The 13,857-nt window shown below is 39.7% G+C and overlaps 1 protein-coding gene across 6 annotated transcripts in view; it reads right to left on the bottom strand.

Moving 5' to 3' along the window:
- Positions 1–12,659, bottom strand: part of NLGN4X (neuroligin 4 X-linked) — a 167,665-nt gene extending 155,006 nt beyond the window's left edge. For 2 of the 6 annotated variants that reach the window (XM_090126016.1, XM_090126037.1), the window contains exon 1: positions 12,038–12,659. The gene's annotated coding sequence lies outside the window, so the exon portion shown is untranslated. Of the gene's footprint in view, positions 1–10,288; positions 10,444–11,252; positions 11,555–12,037 lie in introns of those variants that run through there. The other 4 variants (XM_090126026.1, XM_090126045.1, XM_031596129.2 and 1 more) reach the window with 3 other exon arrangements.
- Between the last annotated feature and the right edge of the window lie 1,198 nt (positions 12,660–13,857).

Genomic DNA, 13,857 nt, shown 5'->3' with positions numbered 1-13,857 from the left:
TGTCTTAGGAAGAGAGGAATCCCTTCCTTCCTAAGGGTACATTATGAAACACTAAAAGTTGTAAGGGAACACAAAATTGCCAGTCATTTTAAAACAATGAAAAAACAAGGATGGGTTCTAATTATATGAATAATTATGCTGTGCCACTCTCTGGAGTAAACTTAATGAATTCCCTCCACAGATTTTGTTTGTTTGTTTGTTTGTTTGTTTCCCTGATCTCTGATTTTAGTCTTACGTGGTCTAACAGGATGTTTTGATTCTTGAATACAGTCATGACATATTTTGCCTCATGTACCTTAGCACTCAGCAATATGAATAGCTTGCAATTTGCAGATCTGTAAGCTTCCTCTAAGCCACTGAGGCCACTCTGTTTTCCAGAGCCTGCACAGCATTATTTTTCTCTTGCTATTCCCACGTTCTAGGTATCATGTTTCTCACCTCACAGTCTTGCAGCCACAAATTAATTTTGTTATGGTTCATGACTGTGGAAAACAGCTACTGCTGGAGTCAGAATTGTGCCTCTTTTGCCTATCCTCCCAACTTCATCTTTCCTTATCTTTTGGTTTGTACACTCCAGTTTATAACAGAGAAAATGAAAATGTAGTGCACTGCAAATTAGATGATGGCCATTTAAATTATTAATAATTATTATCCAATAATAAATCTTGCAACTCTTGAACCTACAGATTATTGTACTCTAATCGGTAGTAATAGCATCAAAAAAGGAAGCAACTGCTTAAATTTTTCACATGGTTTAGAATAGGCAGTGCTAAGAAGTAAGTATGGCAAAAGAATCCTCCTCATTTTCATTTTTGCACTTGCTGCAACAGAGAAGATCCTGCCAGGGTAAAAAGCTCTTCAGGGACCCCTTGCCATTGCCACCGCTTTTCCTGGCCTGATACATCCCCTCTTCCCCTGCCTCCCCTCCCCACTACAAAACTGCAATTTTGTGCATTTCTGAGGAAGGAATGGTGTGTATTTCTGTGTTTATTTTTGTGTTGTTGTTTTTTTTTTTTTTCTTTTCACTTTTTTCAGTCTAGATATCTGAAAACCATCTCCTTTGTTACAGAACATAAGCCAAGTAAAAATAAAATAGAAAATACAAAGAGTTAATTCACTTGCTCCTATCTTTCTCCCTCTCCCCATCTCTCCCACCCTCAAATAAAAGAAAATTCCTCAGGATTTATGAGGGAGTCTGGAAAGCATTAACAGTCTAGACAAAGTCTATATTCTTCATCTTGTTTCTTTCTAACCTGTTTATTTTTTCTGTATCTTAAAAATGTTCATTCCTGAAAATAAAGACAAAATATTGCTCTTCAACTGAGCTCTTCTTCTGCCAAACTTTTTATCAGTCTTTTCTAGCAAATTACTTTCTGAGCTATCTTCTTACATAAAATTCAGTGCTTATTTATTCATAGAAAGTATGTACTATAAATAATCAATCCTAGTGCATGTCAGAGCAGAGAAAGAAATTGGTATAAGGTAATAAAGTAGGTTGTAGGAGATTTTTTTTTCCTCCTCCATTTCATTTTTCATCCTTCTGTAAATGAAAGTTCCACTTATCTGAATACATACTAGAAAAGTTAACATGGGTTTAGAATTTAAAACATTCCCACTTGAATTTAAATTCTGAAAAACATAATCCTCCTATTTAAGAAGAATAATGATCTAATAGAGAAAAATGTAGAAAAGAATTTTATCTCACCACTTCCTGTCATTCACTTCTATCCTTGTCTTAACTTTTCAAAGTAATACTGTCATGAAGGTTAATGCAGTTATGTGAATTTGTGATGGACCATTTCACACACATTCAGTAGGGCAAACGTATATGGCTCACTGGTAAACAATCTGCTCTACTGAGAACAAGTTCCCTTTGTTGAAAAGAGGTACCTGGCAAATTAATTCATTAAATGTTAGCTGTATAAGATGTTAGCTGTATAGATGTTAGCTGCAAAAGAGAAAAAATCCAGGAACATGACTGTTTTTTTTTAAGCACTAAATTAATACTTCTAGACACTCAAATATCAGGCACAGTGCCAGTAAAGACAATAGTATAAAACAATGTAAAAACAGTGATAATAAGATCTTAGTCATACTTCTGATCTTCTCAAATACACAGCTGACAGTAAGTGAAGAAAAATGTCTCTCATACACATTATGTCACATTATGTGCACAGGGGAAGCTTGTTTATTAAGGACATGAAATGAAGGTTGGTACTCTGCACAGTCTGTGGGAAAACATATTTATTCTGGCTGCTTTATGTCTCACCAAAGATCTACTATTTTAAAAGAGAACATTTTGGACTGGAAGAGGTTCATCAATTTATTTTGTTTGAAAAAGTGAACAAAGAGAATATTTGTAACTGTGGAATATAACTTAGGTGTAAGGTAATGGTACAACAACTTATGTGCAGAATCTTCATCAACTATTACCTTAACATCTTTGACTGATTCACATGAGTAAGATGAAGAAAAAAATTCCCCCCATATACCAGTGATAAAACCATTAAAACCCACATAGATTTATAAGCTTGTTTGTATATAATCCAAAATAAATTTCTTCACATTGTGCACACACTTCACTGCAATTTCTCTTAGGAAATGCAGGTTAAGAGTCACACTTGTCATGTTGGAAAAACAAACAAGCAAACAAACAAAAACCTACACCAGCAAAATGTGTTTGAAATGAAACAGAAAAAAAAGATTTATTAGTTGATAAAAATGAGATAAACTCAAGAAGTTCCTAAAAAGAAATGTACTTGAGGATGATAACACTGTATAAGGCTTTATTAAAAAATTATGTGATATTTAATGTGTTTTACTTGAACAAAAATATTTTCAGAGTTTATTCAGAAAAAAATAATTTTCTTTCAAGAGTTCATCCTATATCCATGCAAAGTGAGGATGATACTGAGAATCACATTTTGTCCCTTATCAATATAGTAAACCTATTTCTGCTGTATTGCATGTCCTCAGATAAAAGCCAAACTTTCATCTTCAAAAACATAAGTTCCTCTTGTAAGTCTGTCTCAATTCATATCCTGCTACTGCAGGCTTTTCAGAATACAGTATTTGAACTTTCACGACTCTCACTACTCTACCTTCCCTGTTCTAGTATCTTTACTTCCTCTCATTCCTATCCTTACATTTTCCTCTCATTCCTATCCTTACATTTTCAGTCTTTCTTTCGTGAGTGTCCTGTTTTAAGACTTCTCTAAATGCAACTACATTCTTATCTCATCCTATTCCCTCTTCTCTCATTATCTCCTTTTTATATGACAATCACCCATGTTAACCGTCCTTTGAAACTCATAATCTGTCCCCAGCATACTGCATGTTTATTCTCTCTGACTATGAAAGGCATCTTGAGGCTGTGAGAATTCTGGGAAGGACAAACAACAAACCAAGCTAGGGATGGAGGCAGGGAGGGGAAGGAGGGCAAGTATACAATAAATATTCCTCCCTCATCTTGCACCGACAGAAAGATCTCCTCATCTTAAGACATCATTTCTCCATTCACTGCTTAGCTTTTAGACTTTTGTCTAAAAGATGACTGCACCATTAACCCACTGCATTTCAGTAACCTCTGTACCAGATCAGGCAGACAAATCACTGCAGCATACCTTTCACAGCTCAGTACGCAAAGAGTCTTACTGGCTCTTCTAATTCACTCTCTTCATTAAATGTGTGCCAGCTGACCTCCATCATCAAATTCCTAAAGCACTATATTTGAAATGTCATCTGTATGTAAAGATGACATCAAACTAATACAAACACTAAGCATTTATCTTCAAAAACCAAAATACAAGGGCTTGAGAAAAAGAAAGACATAGTAAATGTAAGATTAAAGAAAGTATTTCCTTAATTGTTAATCTGTTTAGATGGAAGCAACTAATTCACCTGTCCATTATAACTTCTTCAACTAAACAAAGTTTATTATCACAATAAGTATGAAATTAATATGCCAACTCCCACATGAAGAGATTTCCTCCACCTCCAAGATTAACATCCAGTTTTGACAATTGCTAATATTTAATCTGCCAAAGCCAGTGGATCAGCATCATCTGCTGCCCCAGTTCACCACCTGCACATTGGAAACTACATACACCAAACAATTCTAGTTCGGGTAGCAGACCTACTGCTGGCTGTGTTAATACAAATTCAAAGCCTCGGGCACCACAGCTCATCTGTCCAGCTGTGTATAATTTGCAGAAAGTTCTACTTCCCCTCACTCCAATGTGTATGGAGAACTTACCTTTGCTTTCATGCAGATGACACAAAGTGCAGCAGGCAGAGATTTCAATAAGTACTCTATTGATAAATATATATTTGGCTCGGAAGAATCCAACCAGCAAATCAGTGCTATGTGTCTGACTGAGAAGCAATACCCTGCCTTGATGAATGCTGTCTTGAAGTAAGTACTGCACTGAACCATCTCCTATGAAGTACGGGTGAAGAGAACATCCCATACAGGAATAACTCACTAGCTGATGTTTGGCTAATGGCTGCCCATCAACATTTCATTGTTGTTTGAATCTTTTTGCTTATACACCAGAAACATCCCATGAAATTCAGAAATTCAGAAACGCATTATTAATTTCAGAGAATGTGGGTAATGGCAGATAGATCAATGATTCTCATGAGCTTCAACTCTTCTTCCTCTACTCCTCCAGAATCAAGAGGAATGATTTTTTTTGTTATTTTTTTCCTCAAAACTTCCTATAAGTATTATATTATAAAATATAATATTGATATCTCTAATCTAGGAACAGTACAACTGAAAATCCAGAGAGATAGCATAATATAATATTATGACAAAGATAGTTCAAGTAAAAAACTGCCATTTCTTCACGGACACAGTTAATGAAAACTCTCCATGGAAAGGTATACAAATGGGATCTCTGTACTCCATCAGTTTAGTTACCAACAAATACACAGCTTCTGCTGAAAAACAAATCAAACAAAATTCAGGCAGAAATCACAGAAAATAACAAGCCTGTACATACATTTGTCTTTGCAATCACCATCAGAACATGAGTTGAAGCAGTACATACTCCTGCATTATATAGCATACTTTTCTTGTATATGTAGTCATCTACACCAGTAACAAGCTCTTCAAATAAGGTATGGAGCTGCATACTTTCTCAGAACATATTGATATTTTTTTTTTCTTCAGAAAGGCAATTTCATGAGCAGAACTTAACATATCGTCAACAGAAAACTTTTAAGCTGTATGACTTCCTCTGTTCTATGCAAATACCAAATGCTACCTACTCATAAGACATGTTCAAAAGCCATTTGAAATCAACAGAAATCTCTGCACAAAATCCAACAAGCCTTGGTCTAATAGCACAAATCTGTTTATGTTCTGTTAATCTTAGGTTTGCTACACAAGTTGGTTAACATTCATGATTTATGCAATATCCACTAAGAAAATGAGTAAAAATCTATCACACGTTAGACAGCATGTGGCTTACATCTTAAATGGTCCCATATGAATAAAATACTGATTTTGTTCATTCAAAAAGATATCTGAAAATCTCTTATAGCAAATCAGTAAAAGTAAAATAATGAATCATGTCTGTAAGCACAAATACTTTTGCTGTATAATCTTCAGTGGAGATGACCCACTAATGCTATCATCACTGCTGACATGGACCACCCACTGCTTCAGTATGCTCACATCCACTGTTTGATCTCCATAAATGTTCAACAAGCATTAACAAATGTCAATGTGTGCCTTTTTTCTGCATGGAAGAATTCAGTTCCGCATCTTTGCTTCATCTATGCTTCCATGTCAGACACCATTTTGTCACATTGCCTCTCTGCTGCCATATGTCACATGGCAACAAAATGTAATGGAATACTACTGGGAAGATTCAAGCTCTACTGCCATATCAACAGCCACATTTGACATCATGGGCCAACACCATAAAATAGGAGGCATTACTTTTGGAGCAGCCTCACAGAATGCTTTTTTTTTTTTTTTATTTGAAACAAAACAAATAATATTTACAGCTAATTATAGCACCATATGCCTTGAAGAGGAAAAAGCTACAACCAACCAACCAAACAAAAATAACCACAAAGTGGAAGAGTTATTATGAGTTGTTCCAGTAGAGTTCAAAAGCTTAAAATAAATTTTATTATAGAAAATGTAACTAATTTATTTGAGTGCTCTTCATGGTGCCATTAAACAGTTTTTGAGTATAATGCTTGTTGCCATTAAATTGACTGTTTTTCACTAAGTGTCCAAGACTGACTTTAAAAAGTGTGTAAAGAAGCTTGATCACCAACTTAGAGACATCTGGCAACGACATCACAAAGTTACCACCTGACAGTACTGATCATCATGGCTGGTCAGTCCTAACAGAATCATGAACTTGAAAAAAAAAATCTAGAGAGCACAATACCAAAAGTTCGAAATTCAGCTCCTTCCAGGTCAGTACTAGACAGTCAGTACTAGACTTGTAACCCAGCTACTAGAACAATACGTATCTTCAAGGTAATCATTTTATTAGATAACTTCAAGCAACAGTGCGATAAATGCCTGTTCATAAATTTCCTCTTCCATTTCTGGCTATAGTAAAGTTACTAAAAAGACAATGACTTCCTTCACTTGGAAGAGAAAATAAATGCCTTATCTCTGAAATTATTGGTACTGAGAAGCAGCAGGCTACCTGTTTTTGCCTACCACACTAGACAAAAGCAAATCTGAAAGAGATGGTTCACCAACAGTTTACTACCAACAAAACACAAAACTGCAGTCATACCTATTTCATCTATTATCTGTTATAGTGATGCATGGAAGTGGTTTAGTCTCAATTATTTGTATAATTAAAAATCAACATTATTTTTCATCATACAAATAAATTCAATTTAAAGTAAATAAAGTTGAGCTAATTCAGTATGCATAAGAAATCAAATCAGCCACTTAAGATGAAACTAAAATTGGCTGTTGGTTAATCTAGGAAAAGAAACAAAAATTTATTCACAAATCTTTCATTATTACATTAAAAGAATCAAACTTCAATATGAATCTGTCACAATCTTTGCAAGCAATATAAAAGAGTACTTTTGAAGGAAGCTATTTTAAAAACAGTACGATGACAGCTACATACTGCTCTTGTTTTCAGAGTGAACTGAATCAGTCCACTGTGCTACTGTCTCAAATATTTTTCCTAATAGAAGTGCCATTCATTTTCGAGGCTTACCTCTCTTGAAAGGCTCAACTTCCCCATCAAAGTTGCGAATCTCAGTGAGCCCATAAATAACAGAAGAAAGACAAGCATGGAAAGTCCTAACCCTCTACTGGAGCTAGTCAGTGGCACCCACTTATCAGAACTGATGGTATGAGACTAAATGGTGTGTGGGTTCAGCACAGAACACAGCAGAAAGAACGAATCATACATTGTGACATCAGAGGCTATAATTTATTTTTAGATTATCACCATACAAATATGAACATCCCAAGCTAGGGATCACTCCAGCATGTGCTAATGCATTCGGTTTGCATTAGCCATGCTTGTGGCAAAGCCTCACTGCAGATCTCAGGAAAAGCCGTTTTCTATACAGGCTGCTTCTATTCAGATCCTCACATGAGTTTTGCATGCAAAACACGAAGTAACCATGCTTCATATACACCTTATTTTTAATGAAAATATTCAGAAAAAAAAAAAAAAATCCCCACTAGTTTACAGGGCTTAAAGAGAGATGAGCTGGCATGTAATATCTTCAGAATAATTTCCTCCCCTTTGAATCCATCCACTACAAACTGCTTGTAAATTGTATTTTTCAATTTTCTCTTTCTAACCTTAAATCAATTTCAGGTTGTGAAAACTTGATTAATATTGTGCCTCATCTCAATAGAAATAATTTTCCAGGAGTATTACCTATAAAGCTTGTTTTTCCTCCACTAGACAGCAAGGCCTTATCTTGTGTGTCTGTGTTTTTAGTGGTTTTGTTGGTTTTGTTTTGTTTTGTTTTCCCCAATCCAATCTGGGGACTACTATAACAAATACAATGAGAACTAGAGAACTATTAAAAGGTGACAGAGTTGAGTATATAACCCTGTCAGATGTGGGGATCGAAATGGCTCAGAGCATAAATGCTTTACAAACATTGCTTGAGTGCACCTTAGTTGAACTGTGACAGCGGATGGCTGCAGTTGGACATGAGACTTATATTGATCTGCGCAGCTTCATGTTTATGTTTTGTTTTTACTAGTCGGTTTTCTTTTTTTTTTTCCTTTTTTTTTTTTTAAGACTCACAATTTTATAATCCAGTGCACACAACTAACCACTAACCAATTATACTCATGCTGAAGTGATCTTGAACCTTGATGACAAGTCTTCAAGTGACAGAATGACTAAATTATATGCTGATTATAGCATGATGCTTATTCCTGTCCTACCCAGGTGGAGCTGTTCTTTACACTATGTGATTCAGCCATCAAATAGCAGCACGCGTGTCTGAAAGGCCAAGAGGAGGCTTTATTGAGAACCTGTCAAAAACAAATGAGCAAACCTTGTGGCAGTCAGTCAATGTTCCCTGAATCACTCTTTTGTTAAAAAAAAAAAAAAAAGTCAAACAGATCCTTGTTTCTGTATGATATATGTAATACAAAGCTCCAGTTAAACAGCTTTTCTTTCTGCCTCTTGCCTTCATCTCCACATGAAAGATCTTCAGCCAAAGGATGCCTATTAAGATCCAGATTTTTATCAAATGTAAAATTTGTTAGGTGAATAAACTGCCCAGGAATATAGCTGCAACTAAAAAGACGTTCTTTCCGGGATAAAAAAATACGATAGCATAGCATCACCAGTAAGCCTATCAATTTAACCACTCTCCTGATTTAATCCAGTGCGCGTGTTTCATTCAGGGCTTGCTTTCATTTGCTTCCATTGTTAAGCCTTTTAAAAACTGAAACTTCATCACTAAGCACCACACTTAGATGAACAAGAGAAAACAACAGATTTTTTTTTTCCATTCACATATTTGTATTATTTCTAGATGTCTGTGACACAGCACCGCACTGCACTTTAAGACACCAGGTAAGTAATCACTCCCTCCAAAAATGGAGAAGAAAGCAAATTTATTTTCTTTCTATACGTATGCTTTACAGAGACCAAGCTTAAAGGCCACTAAATTCAAAGAGAGGAAAAAAAAAATTAAAGTAGACATGAATCAGAATCCTCTCGAGGAACAATGTGTTTTGGATGCCAAACTGAATTTCAGTTATAAGACCTGGTGTAACTTAATGGTCTGTACTCCCAGACAGCATACTAACAATAACTGTGTCTATATGATACACAGGCATAAGAACAGAGCAAAGTAACAGCTCCACTGATACGCAAAACAGTAATAATTTCAAGATGCTAAGAACAATTAGATCAAAAATTAAGTCTCATTTTATAATATCTTTAAAAAATGACATGCCTCACTGGTTTTGAGTTACCAGAAACTGCCTGGCATGTTTTCTTGTTCTTGTATTTAATGATTCATTGGAATATGATTCATAAGGCAGTGTGTACTACCCTCTACTCATTACTATTAGCAAAAGAACATGAAATGCCCTGCCATAACACATACTCATTGCATATCACTTATACAGATGTCTCTATATGTGCTATTAATTGGTGCAATATCAAACGCATGGCTTGTAAGGAAAAACAAAAGATATATGAAATTAGCTCAGTGCTACAAAGCAAAGTTGTGTTTTCATGAAGGAAACAAAATTAATTGAACTAATTACTTTGTTTCCAGCTGTGATAGAAAATTAGTTTCTTTCTTCGCTGTTAAATTTATATATTTAATAATCGATGAACATAATTTGCCCCATGGAACATAGACGATAGCTTTTCCATTTATAGGAGATACGCAAAGGGGTCGTCACATTTATGTTTCAGAAGGAGAAAATACCAGAGATTTCCATTTTGGTGTGCTTGTAAATCCATCCAGTTACGCTTTGTTCCCTAAGACACCTGCTTCTAAACATACGCATATATGCCATCAACATTGCCAACCACTGAAAACCAGAAATTACTCTGGAATTCTACAAGCATTGTATTCAACACTTATTGGCCATGACCAAAAAAAAAGAAAAAAGAAAAAAAAAGTCTATATTTCTAAATATCAGATATCTAAGCACACGTATGCACTGATGCCAGCACTAAGACCAGCAGCAGTCCACCCCCACAGCCTAGAGACGCAAAACACCCGAACACCACAGCTCAAACGGTTCCATCGGTCCCCGCTCCGCATTCTGTGCCAACACCGAGGCACTCACAGCTTAACTCGGCGCAACGGAGGTGTGCCCAGGCGCTCCCTCACGCTCCAGCCCACCTTCATCGGAGCGCGGCCCCGCACCGCCCCGCTCCGCCTGACGAACTTTCTTCCACCTCCCCCCCCCTTCCCGTTCTGTCCCCCACGAGCCGGCGGGCACCGCAGCGCGGGCGGCGGGACGGCCCCGGCAACGGGCGCGGGCCCACACCGCCACCTCCTGGCCGCGCCCCGCCACCGCCGCCACGTCCCCCGCAAACTTCTCGCTCGCCGCGCCGAGCACCGCAACCAGCCGAGCTCCCCGCTCGCCGTGACGCGCGCCCAGGGGCCCATCACGGCAGGACGGAGAGGTCCCCCCGGGCCCTGTCTGCCCGACTCTGCCCGGGGTGTGCGGGGGGGAGCGGGCTGCTCGAGCTGACAGGCGGCCAAAAGCAGCGCTGCGGCGGGGCCGCCCCCCCTCCCCGGGGCGCTGGGGATGGCGGCGGTCTTTCCTCGGGGAGGGGGCGCCTCCCGCCGACAGCCCCCGCCTCGCCCGCCCCCGCCCGGCTTTGCGGAGAAGCCGATTTACTGCCGGGCGCGGGGGGGAGGCGGAGGGGGGGGGGAAGGGGAAGTGGAAGGGGGGGGCGTGCTCTTTTTTTTTTTTCTTTTTTTTTTTCCTTTTTTTTTCTTCCCCCTTCCCCCCAGCCCCCCCTTCACCCCCCCCCCCCCCCCGCGCCGAGCACACTGCCTCTCCCCAGTGCCAGTCCCTGCTCCATCACGTGCGGGAACTCATGCCCATCACAAAAGCGGGCATTTTGCCCGAGCCCGGAAAGAAGGAAAGAAGGAAATAAAGAAAAAGAAAGGCAAAAAGAAATGTGTAAAAAAGAAACAAATGGGGAAAAAAAAAAAAAAAAGATAAAAGAGACAAAAATATATATTAAAAAAAAAAAAAAAAAAAAGATTAAAGAAAAAGAAAAGGAGAAAAAACCCACCGCGGGTGAACCGCTTAATCCAAGACGAGCCAAGATCTCCTCCGAAGGGCCGCCTCCCTCCTCTTCCCCCCCATCCTCCTCCGTCCCCTTTTCCCTTTCTGTGGCCGTGGCGGCGGCGGGGGAAGTGGTTAACCAAAACCCGACGTGTTGGTTTTGCGTCCCCCTGCAAACCACGGCGCACACAGAGCACGAGGCACCGCTCCTGCTCCTCTGCGCGCTGGCAGAAAACTGTGGCTTCGCTCTTCCTCTCTCTCTCTCTCCCTGTACTGCAGATATTTTTTTCCCTTCTCTCCTCCACACTCTTCTGTTTATTTGGCTGTAAGGCAGAGAGCTACTTTGTAAACATCTCACACAGAGCTCCAGAGCCTTTCCAAATAGCTGATTGCAGCAAAATGCCTCCAAACAAATGATGGTGCAAGGGGACTACCGGGGACGAGACCGAAGCGGATAAAAAAGAAATAAAATTTGCATAAATGTGCATATGTGACATCGCAGTCGGCATAATGGTAGAGATGGCAGAAAGAAAGTACCGGTTTATCACGATGGGGAAAAGTAAAAGCACAAACGACTGCAGCAAACTGCTCGCCCTCTGCCAGAGTACCAACTGCAACACCTCTCCCCCACCCCCGCTGAAAAAAAAAAAAAAAAAAAAAAAAAAACAGGTAAAAAAAATACAACAACAACAACAACAAAAAAAAAAAAAAAAAGAAAGAAAAGAAAGAAAGAAAGAAAAGAGAGAGGGAGAGAGAAAATGAAAATGCAAACGATAAGCCCAGCACTCCTACCTTAATGCTGGAAGAGACGCAAAAGCAGAGGGGCTTTTTCACACAGCCAGATTCCTTCAGGAAATCCTCTCAGGGTGTCATGCAGCCGGTGTTATCACACAAGGATCCTGCTCTCCTTTTTGGAATCCAACGCGATTTGCTTCTCCAAAGGAATGCAGTGATCATGAATTGGGGAGGGGAGGGGGGAAGGGAGGAGGGGGGGGGAGGAAAAATTAAAAATATCAACAGGAAATAAAACAGCACTGGATGCGCAGGAAACTCGTGCTCTCGGCTGTCAGCGACCTACATTCAGGCATAAAATTCATTGCAATCGGTGCAAGAGGGTGAGTTGGGTCTGCGAGCAGGGGCTGTGATTGCCTATGCAGAGCCCGAGCCGGGGAGGCTGATCTGCAAGGCAAGGCGAGCGGGGAGGGAGCGGGAGAGAGAGGTCCAGGCTGTACCAGGCACACTCCTTCTGCTATTGGACCAAACTGAATGAAATTTACAAAGCCGACAGCCAATAGCTCTCCGCAGTCTGCCCCATCACTACAGAAACCGTATCTCCATCCCCAGCCTCTTGCGAGGAGCATCGCATCCTCGCGCCGAGCAGCGGCGGCCGGGCCCGGGGGCGGAACAGGTGGGCACGGCGACACGGAGCGAGAGCCGTGCGGCGGCGGGGAGATGCCGGGGGGGTCACACCTTGCGTGCGGACCGCCGCTCCACTGCCTCACCATCTCGTACGGCAAGAGCAGCCGTGGTTAACCCTTTAAGACAGCAGTTTCTCCGGTGCCAGCCTGAATTCACCAGTATGATTTTACACTGAGCTAACAGTATAGTTGCACATCAATCACTGAAGACTTTTGCTGTTGTTCTACTTCCTCCCATACAAAAATGGCAACAGAGACATTGCCCAGTACCCCATCCTTTTAAACACTCTTTTTCTTTTTTTTTTTTTTTTTCCCCCATAAGGAGATTGGTTATTTAATGTTGATATATTTGAGTTTGCTAACCATTGTTATGAAGGTCAAGCGTAAGGGCTGGAGAAGGGCCCTGTGGTTATTGCTCAGTACTGCAACACAGTCTCTGGTTCATTTCCTGTGTATAATTTCAGACTAGGGACGGTGTAGCAAATATGCCTTGTTTCACTTCTCAGCACTGATCAGTGCAGTAACAGCAGTTAACATCACCCAGAGTGTGAGGCCCCGAGCTCAGGACAGGTGAGTGCTGACTGAGTTATCCAGCCAGGCAAAGAACAAAACAAAGGAGTCTTGAACATTTCTTCATTATTTCATTGAACCATAGAATCATTGAGATTGGAAAGATCATCTAGTCTAACCATCATCCCAGGGTTGTGACTGCTCTAGACCATGTCATTTGAAACAAAAATCTTCTTCATGCTTTGATGAGACTTTCTGTCACAATACATAAATAGACTTCATAAGATTTGTCTTTGACATTTTCAACTGCTGGAATAATAAATACAATCAGCTCTTCAGTTGTTGTTGCTTTGTTTCTACCACCACAACAGATTCACAGAGCAGAGTAGACAGTGCCTTGTTTTCTCAAATTTGAATTCTGTCTGTGGTAGTGGACTTATCCATCACTGCTATGCTTTCCTGTTTCAGCTGGCATGGAAATATGTACTACCTGATTTAAAGATGCCATTTCACAGGTAGCAGCAGGCCTGTTATGTGTCTGTTCTTATATACTGCCTTGTTATACTGCATGAAGTGTCATATCAAGATCACTTCAGCATGGCTTATGAAGGGAGCTTTTAAATGGTTTGAATTTAAGTCATTTATTCGCCAACATTTTAAGTAATGCAGTAACTACATTGAACA

Source organism: Phasianus colchicus, chromosome 1, assembly GCF_987193195.1.
Source record: "Phasianus colchicus chromosome 1, bPhaCol1.hap1.1, whole genome shotgun sequence".
Classification (NCBI taxonomy): Eukaryota; Metazoa; Chordata; class Aves; order Galliformes; family Phasianidae; genus Phasianus; species Phasianus colchicus.
Note: the sequence above shows the minus strand (reverse complement) of the source record. Positions and strands in the feature narration are given on the sequence as shown.